Raw genomic sequence first — 8,177 nt, 5'->3', positions numbered from 1 at the left:
CTTCTTCTTCTTCTTCTTCTTCTTCTTCTTCTTCTTCCTTCTCTCTCTCTCTCTCTCTCTCTCTCTCTCTCTCTCTCTCTCTCTCTCTCCTTCATTTCTCCCAGTCTTACTATGTAGTTGTCCTGGAATTCACTATGTAGATCCAGGCTGGCCACATACTCACAGAAATCTGCCTGCTTCTGCCTCTTAGTGCTAGGATTAAAGGTGTGTACCACCTGGCTATTTTCTTCTTTTTAATATAAGCATTTACAGCTCTACATTTCCCTTTGAGCACTGATTTTGGTGCATCTCATGATTTGACATATGACATTTTGTTCTTGACATTTCAAAATACTTTCTAAATTTCCTTCTAATTAACTCTTTGATGATCTATCTGGAGCATCAGGTCCTTCTCCAGTGACAGGTTCCTGAGAGAGGACTGGAAGATCGGAGATAGAAAAGACTGGGATCGGCCTTGTCGGTCAGTGTAAGCAGAACGCTGAGGGGAGAGTGTCCGGGTCTGTTGGTATGTGAGGAGGCACCATGTTCCTCACCGCTGTCCTTCTCCACGGCCGCATTCTGGGCAGGCAGTGGATCAGGAAGCACCGGCGGCCGCTGTTTTTCCAAGTGAAGGAGAACATGATCTGTCGCCTGGAGGTGGAGACCGAGAACCACTACTGGCTGAGCATGCCTTACATGACAGCAGAGCAGAAGAATGGACATGCAGTGGAGTGAAGGGCCCAGGTTTTTGAAGCCATCAAGGCAGCGGCCACTTCAAAGTTCCCTAAGCAGACCAAGTTCCTCTACATTGCAGATCAGCTAGACCATCTCAACATCTTGAAGAAATGGTCCTAACCTGGTATCATCACCCTTCAAGATTAAGGATACCAGACTGCTCTGTCCTTACTTGGTCCTGGGGCTGAGAAAATGTAATTTATGTACCAGTGTGACCCCTTCGACCAGTATCTTATTAAAGCAAACATGATTTGAAAAGAAAAGAAAAGAAAAGAAAAGAAGAAAAGAAAACAAAAGAAAAGAAAAGAAAAGAAAAGACAAGACAAGACAAGACAAGACAAGACAAGACAAGACGCATCAGGAGGTCTAGCACAAGCTATGTCTTATGCTAAGCATGTTTATTACGAAGTGTAGCATCATATATACAGATTTTAGGCAGAAATGGGACAGTGTCAGCAGGAAGCTTTCATACAGTGGGATGAAGTCAGTGGGAAGCTCATCAAACAACGTTGCACAAAGGGGAGCCCAGGATTTCTTTTTTGTTTTGTTTTGTTTTGTTTTGTTTTGTTTTGTTTGTTTTTTATTAATACAGATATATTTTATAAAGTAATAGAATTCATGACATTTTCTTTTATTATTATTATTATTTTCTTTATTTACATTTCAAATGCTATCCCGAGGATTTCTTAAGAGCATCACAAACCGAGCACACAGTGGCCTGCCCCCAGTCTAAATTTCAATATGAGTAAAAAGGTATGGATGTTAACCAGCCAAAGGAGTAGAGTGTACTACCATTAATTAATTAATTAATTAATCAATCAATCAATTAATAATCAATCAATCAAATGCTTGCAGTGTTAGTCTTCCCTGACTCTGTGCCCTATGATGCTGGGACTAGAGCCCCACACCATGGCTTTCTTTACTGCCCACCTTACCCCTTATTTTATAAATAAGAACTGCATGTCATAGGAGAGAGGTCAGGGCACTTGCTCACCTCTCCTGCTTGCTGCAGATTCTTCACATTGAGAATAAGTTCCTTCCAAGTGGTAGTTGACTTCTTTCTAGGTTTTCCATACTCCCCAGGGCCCCTCCCTCGGTATGCTCAGGGCTGGCAGCACAGAGACTGGCAAGCTGCTCTTTAGACTTCTGCGCTGCTAGGGCATCAATACCAGCCAAGCAGGTGACCTTTCTGAGACCAAGTTGTATCATTCCAAGGGACCCCTCCCTATGCTTCAGTGATCTCAACTTCTCCGGTCCACCCAGCCCTTGGTTTGCTGGTTGGATCCTACATTTGCTGCCTCTGTGATACCTCACTATCCCCTCAGGCCCTTACAGTTTGCTACTGGATGGCTCCTGATTCTTCTTATTGAATTCTACTTGCTATTAAAACAGGTGAGGTTTCGGCTTCCTGATTTGACCCATGTATTTAAACAGAGATAGTTATGGTAAACATTAATGATTTTTAGGTCTGAAAATAGTCATATGAGTGTTTACCATACTCCTGTTCCAACTTTATATAATATATATAATATATATCAAATATAATATATATAATTTATAATATATCATATAGTTGAAAATAGGAGTTAATAATAAACAATATATTTTATTATGAATTCCATCAGTGTTTTATTATTAATGATTTCAAATATATATGAAATATTTTCACACACTAATATATTTTTATATATTTAACATATAACAGATATTTAATAGTATTTATATAAATATAATAAATACATAATATACAAAATATAAAAATGTTATATGTAATATATTTATATGTATTATATGAATGTATTCTGTTATAATATATATTAGATAAATATATATTATATAATAGATAATTATATAACAAATATCTTTATTAAACACATGAATACATATATATGTATATATACCTGAAATCTTTCATAATAAAGCTCTTGTGTGGGGGCGAGGTGGCTTAGTAGGTAAAAGCACTGACTGTGTAAGGCTCACCACCTGAGTTTGATCCCAGGAACCCAAGTAGAGGTGGGATTGACTCTATAGAGTTGTCCTCTGACCTCCACACATGTGCCATGTCACATGTGCATGGGCAAACTCACATATGACACATACACACAGTTTATTCTTTGTCAGAATAAACAAAGACATGGGAGATCAGGTTCTGAAAATTTAGATAGAGCTTTGGTTAGGATGTTATTAATGGATTTGCGACCATTCCAATCAATCTGATGTTCTATCAAAAAATCCCCAAATACAGCAAACCAGATTCCTACTTCTGAGTAGAGCTAGGAAAATGAATTTATACAGCTAGCGCATTTAAAAAATAACGTGTCATAATTAAGCAAATAAAATATGACTTCTTTGGGGGAAAACGAAAAGGTTCTATAGAGAAAACCTTTCCAAGCGTTTGATTTTAGAGTGGAGAAAACTGAGGCCCAGAAGTAAGAGCTGCCCCAAACCACGTAACAAAACTGGAATCAAACCTTTCCCATTACTCAGTCCTAATATTGGAAGGCAAACAGAGGAAGTGGGCTCTAGATGGTTTGTGATGGGAAGTAGCCTCATACACAGAGAACTGTGGAGCCTGTGGCCTCAAGGAGTGGAGCAGGGAGAAGGGAGAATGTCTGCATTTAGCAGCTTCCCCTTTGACTGTCGGCAGCAGTTCCTGGCACCTCCTCTACAAAACTGATTCATGGAAGATTTCAGACACATCCTGGCCTTCTAGCATGGACGGCACCTCCCCCACTTATTCCAGGGAAAGTACTGGGGCTGAATCTGGTTAGCCAAGAGCAGAGGACTGACAGACCAGGAAGGAAAGTGTCCCAAGCAAAATAAAGATGCTATGATGAAAATCAGCAAATGAACCAACGAATGTTGGGCAGGTCAAAAGAGACAATCAATTGGCCAGTCGTCATCATCGTCGTCGTCGTCGTCATCATCATCATCACCATCACCATCATCATTTTGGTTTTTTTAGACAGAGTTTCTCTGGAGTTACAGATGGTTGTGAGCCTACTCGTGTGGGTACTGAGAACTGAACTTGGATCCTCTGTATGCCTATTTGTATACCCTCGGCTCAGGGAGTAGCACTATTAGAAGATGTGGCCCTGTTGCAATAGATGTGTCACTGTGGGCGTGGGCTTTAAGACCCTTATCCTAGTTGCCTGGAAGTCCGTATTCTGCTAGCAGCCTTCAGCTAAAGATGTAGAACTCTCAGCTACCATGCCTGTCTGGAAACTGCCGTGTTCCCACCTTGATGATAATGGACTGAACCTCTGAACCTGTAAGCTAGACCAATTAAATGTTGTCCTTATAAGAGTTGCCTTGGTCGTGGTGTCTGTTCACAGCCATAAAACCCTAAGACACTCTGTAAGAGCAATACATACACTTAACTGCTGAGTCCTGTCTTCAGACCCTAATACCTTTTCTATAAATGTTTAATGTTAACATATCTGGTATCTCAGAAGTTTGTGTCCACCCAAACCTGCAGATAGTGACACCTACTGGTTATAATCTATCATTATCTGTCTGAACTAATTTAAGAAAAAAGTCAGAAAAGAGCACATATGGTTGAGCCAAGATGGATATTATTATGGAAAGCTTGTGCATTGTTTTTTGTTTGTTTGTGTGAATGTCACATGTATGCAGGCCATCTTATTTATAATTTATACTCTAACCACTTGAAACCTTTGAGCTGTCTTAGACAAGTACATCTAAGGAAATGTGTGATGTGAAGATGTCGGGTGAAGGAATAGGGGCAGGAGAAGTAGCCAAGGTTGGTGCAATCGGGGTACTGGGTTCTCCTCTCATCTTACCACAGGACTCATCACCCTTAAGGAACCAATGACAGTCCTTAAGGGTGAGGTGCAGGAAATCCTCAGCAGGCTTACTGAAATAATTTAAAAATGGGCTGTACTAATGTATTTCTCAGGATTGTCACATTTGCAGCATGGGAGAGAAAGGAGTAGACACTGAGGTTAACGCCAGAGAGTAAATTTAGAAGTAAAATGTTATGCAGGACACTCCACCCTTCTACTGCATTCCTTCATAATCCACAATGGTGTTGGGAACTGATCAACTTCCTGATAATAGCCCTCACAGAGAAGAGAGGCCACTGTCAGTTTGTCCTTAAGATGGCTGTTGTGGAAATTATTTAATCCCAACCCAGGGTTTCTACCCTGCCTTTGACCATTTAGTTCCCAGATAAAACACACACACACACAGCATTTATATTTACAATAAGCTTAAAACGGCACAAGAGCTGGGCAGATGCCTACTCTATGCTATTAGAATCTACTTCCCTCTCAATAACCCCAAATTACTACTGACTGTTTCAACTGGGCTGCTCTTAACTTCAACAGGCCGGCCCTCAGGGCCACCTTTTCATGATTCACTCAACCCATGGCAGGCTTTTCTCCTTCCTCCTCACCTTCTCCTCTTTTCTCCTCGACTCTTCTCTCTTCATGGTCCTCTTCTGACCCCCAGCCAGGGAATCCTAAGCCTGCCTGCCTCTCTTCTACCCAGCCACTGGCTGTCAGCATCTTTATTTACCAGTCAGAAATAACTTGGGGGCAACTTCACATGGTGTCTACATGAGGACTCTTGTTTTGGGGGCAACCAGTCTTAAGGAACCAATATTAGCATTCAAATAGAGGCACCATCAGACCAACCCACTACAGATGGGAGAGCTTCTCTCTTCTTGGCTCAGTTCCTAACCTATCAGACCATACTTAATGTTCGGGTATTTAGTTGTTTATTTAATTTTTTAAAAAGTAATTTGGTCAGATACTTCTTTCTTTCTTTCATGGATACCACAAAGTTCAGCAGAACAGGAACCCCTCTGTGCTCTCGCTCCCTTTTACATTGTCACTGCACAAGTGCCATTAGTGGCTGGCTGCCATCACCCATGCCACAGCCTCAGCAAGCTGAATGCCCATCTTAAAAGGACTGGCTTTGAGATCTTCTAGAACTGGTTGTTCGATGTCCGGGCTCATTTAATCAATTCTGGAATGGATCACGCCGTCTGACAAAGGTACTGTCTGAGCTTCTTCTGGGCATCTGGGCCCCAAAAGATTTGTGCTGTTTCTGACTTGTGTTATTTGAATGCACAAGATTTGATGATTTTTTTTTTTTCAGCGGTGGTATGAGGATACTTCTCCTTGACACATAAATATCCAAATTAATATGATGTTTGGGGTAAGGTGCTCTTGTGTGATCCAAGTGTTTTCAGCTGACCAGATGGTGCTGGTATATGCTTCAGGTCTATGGAGATTATGCCTGGGAATACCATTGCAGTGTTCGTTGAAATAGTCTGACGGTTTTGATGGCCAGAAGTCAATGTTTGAAATGCACTGTTACATACCACACACCATGGACGCTGAGTGCCACCCCCATCATTGTACAGGCAGACCAGTAACGATTATCCTCCTCTTTGCATTTCTTTCACATGGGACACAATCACTTTCAGGGAATGTTCCAGAGACATCACAGAATTGTGCTTTTGAGTAAATTATAACCCTGAATTAAAAATGAAGCCACATTATATGCTGGTCTGTCCCTACATGCTATCCTGTCCACATCAAGAATCATCCTATGAGTTAAAAACAATGAATTCATGATATTCTTAGAGAAATGGATGGATCTGGAGGATATCATCCTGAGTGAGGTAACCAAATCACAAAAGAACACACATGACATGCACTCACTGATAAGTGGATATTAGCGCAGAAGCTCAGAATACCTGAGATACATTTTGCAAAACACATGAAACTCAAGTAAGAAGACCGAAGTGTGCACACTTCGAAGTGTGTGAAGGGGGAACAAAATACCCAAGGAAGGAGTTACAGAGACAAAGTTCAGAGCAGAGACTGAAGGAAGGACCATCCATAGACTACCCCACCTGGGGATCCATCCCATATACAACCACCAAACCCAGACACCATTGCAGGTACCAACAAGAGCTTGCTGACAGGAGACTGATACAACTGTCTCCTGAGAGGCTCTGGCAGTGCCTGACTAATTCAGAAGTGGATGCTCACAGTCATCCATTGGATGGAGCACAGGGTCCCCAATGAAGGAGCTAGAGAAAGTACCAAGGAACTGAAGTGGTTTGCAGCCCCCTAGGAGGAACAACAATATGAACTAACCAGCACCCCAGAGCTCCCTGGGACTAAACCACCAATCAAAGAAAACACATGGTGGGACTCATGGCTCTAGCTGCATATGTAGCAGAGGATGGCCTAGCTGGTCATCAATGGGTGGAGAGGACCTTGGTCCTGTGAAGGTTCTATGCCCCAGTATCGGGGAATGTCAGGGCCAGGAAGCAGGAGCTAGTGGGTTGGGGAGCAGGGGAGAGAGGATACAGCATTTTGGGAGGGGAAACTAGGAAAGGGGATAACGCTGATAAAGAAAGAAAATATCTAATAAAAAAAAATTCATCCTGTGCCATGTTTGTTCAAAGTAAGTCAAGGCAGCATGACAATCCTACTCAAAGCCAGCCACTGAGATAGAGCTAATGTCCTGGTGGAAGTGATTTCCCAACAAGTCTCACATGGGAGAGTCAGGCTCAGGCAAATTACTAATATCTATGAGTCCTTTATTATAAAACTGTATTTATGACTTAATTGTTTTCAATAATATTACAAATAAATCTGGTCTATCTCAAATCTCTTAGGAAGAATACCCCACAATCATCTCTCCCATCCATTCTGTACCAAAGATTTACATCCACTAGGTGAAGAACCATGGACTAAATAAACCATTCACCTAATACTCAAAGGAAGGGCAGAGTTTTAACAAAGTGGCTTGTATTTTTAATAAGGATTAAACAGGAATATGAAGTGGAAACTTAAGGGTTCTTTGGAGAGTTGTTGTGTGGGATGGTTTTTACTGAGGTAAACACATGATGGAGTGTTTTTCCTGAAGTGGACACAGGTGAAGAACTAAGGCAGACTCGTGAAGGAACGTTTCACTGAAGTAGACACAGGAGAGAGGATGTTTTGCTAGAGCAAACACATGAAAGGACACATGATGAAGGATTCTTAGCTAACAGCATGCATTAGTCTGCCTTATGTTGTGTAATTGAGTTCCACTTGTTTGGACTCTGAGGACTTGGGATGACTGGATGCACATGCTGAGGCAAGGGACATGGAGGACGTGTGATGTTTGGAGGATAAAAATAGGACTCAGAGGAGGGATGGAGACAGAGCTTGGCTTGCAGGAACAGCTAGCTGTGCAACGCTTGTGGGTCTCCAGTCTTTGCTGATTTTCACTTCCCTGAGATAGGCACAGTCGAGAACTGCCACACCCACTCTAGTAGTGACTCACATCAGGTTTAAAAACCTGGATGCATCCTGAGGAAAAAGTGTCTCAAGAAGACTCAGCTGGGCTGGTGAGATGGCTCAGTGGGTAAGAGCACCCGACTGCTCTTCCGAAGGTCCGGAGTTCAAATCCCAGCAACCACATGGTGGCTCACA

At 42.0% G+C, this 8,177-nt stretch overlaps 1 pseudogene; it reads left to right on the top strand.

Moving 5' to 3' along the window:
* The first annotated feature begins 522 nt into the window (after positions 1-522).
* LOC110331116 lies at positions 523-834 on the top strand (annotated as a pseudogene).
* Positions 835-8,177: the final 7,343 nt, after the last annotated feature.

Source organism: Mus pahari, chromosome 14 (assembly GCF_900095145.1).
Source record: "Mus pahari chromosome 14, PAHARI_EIJ_v1.1, whole genome shotgun sequence".
In the NCBI taxonomy this organism is placed as follows: Eukaryota; Metazoa; Chordata; class Mammalia; order Rodentia; family Muridae; genus Mus; species Mus pahari.
Note: the sequence above shows the minus strand (reverse complement) of the source record. Positions and strands in the feature narration are given on the sequence as shown.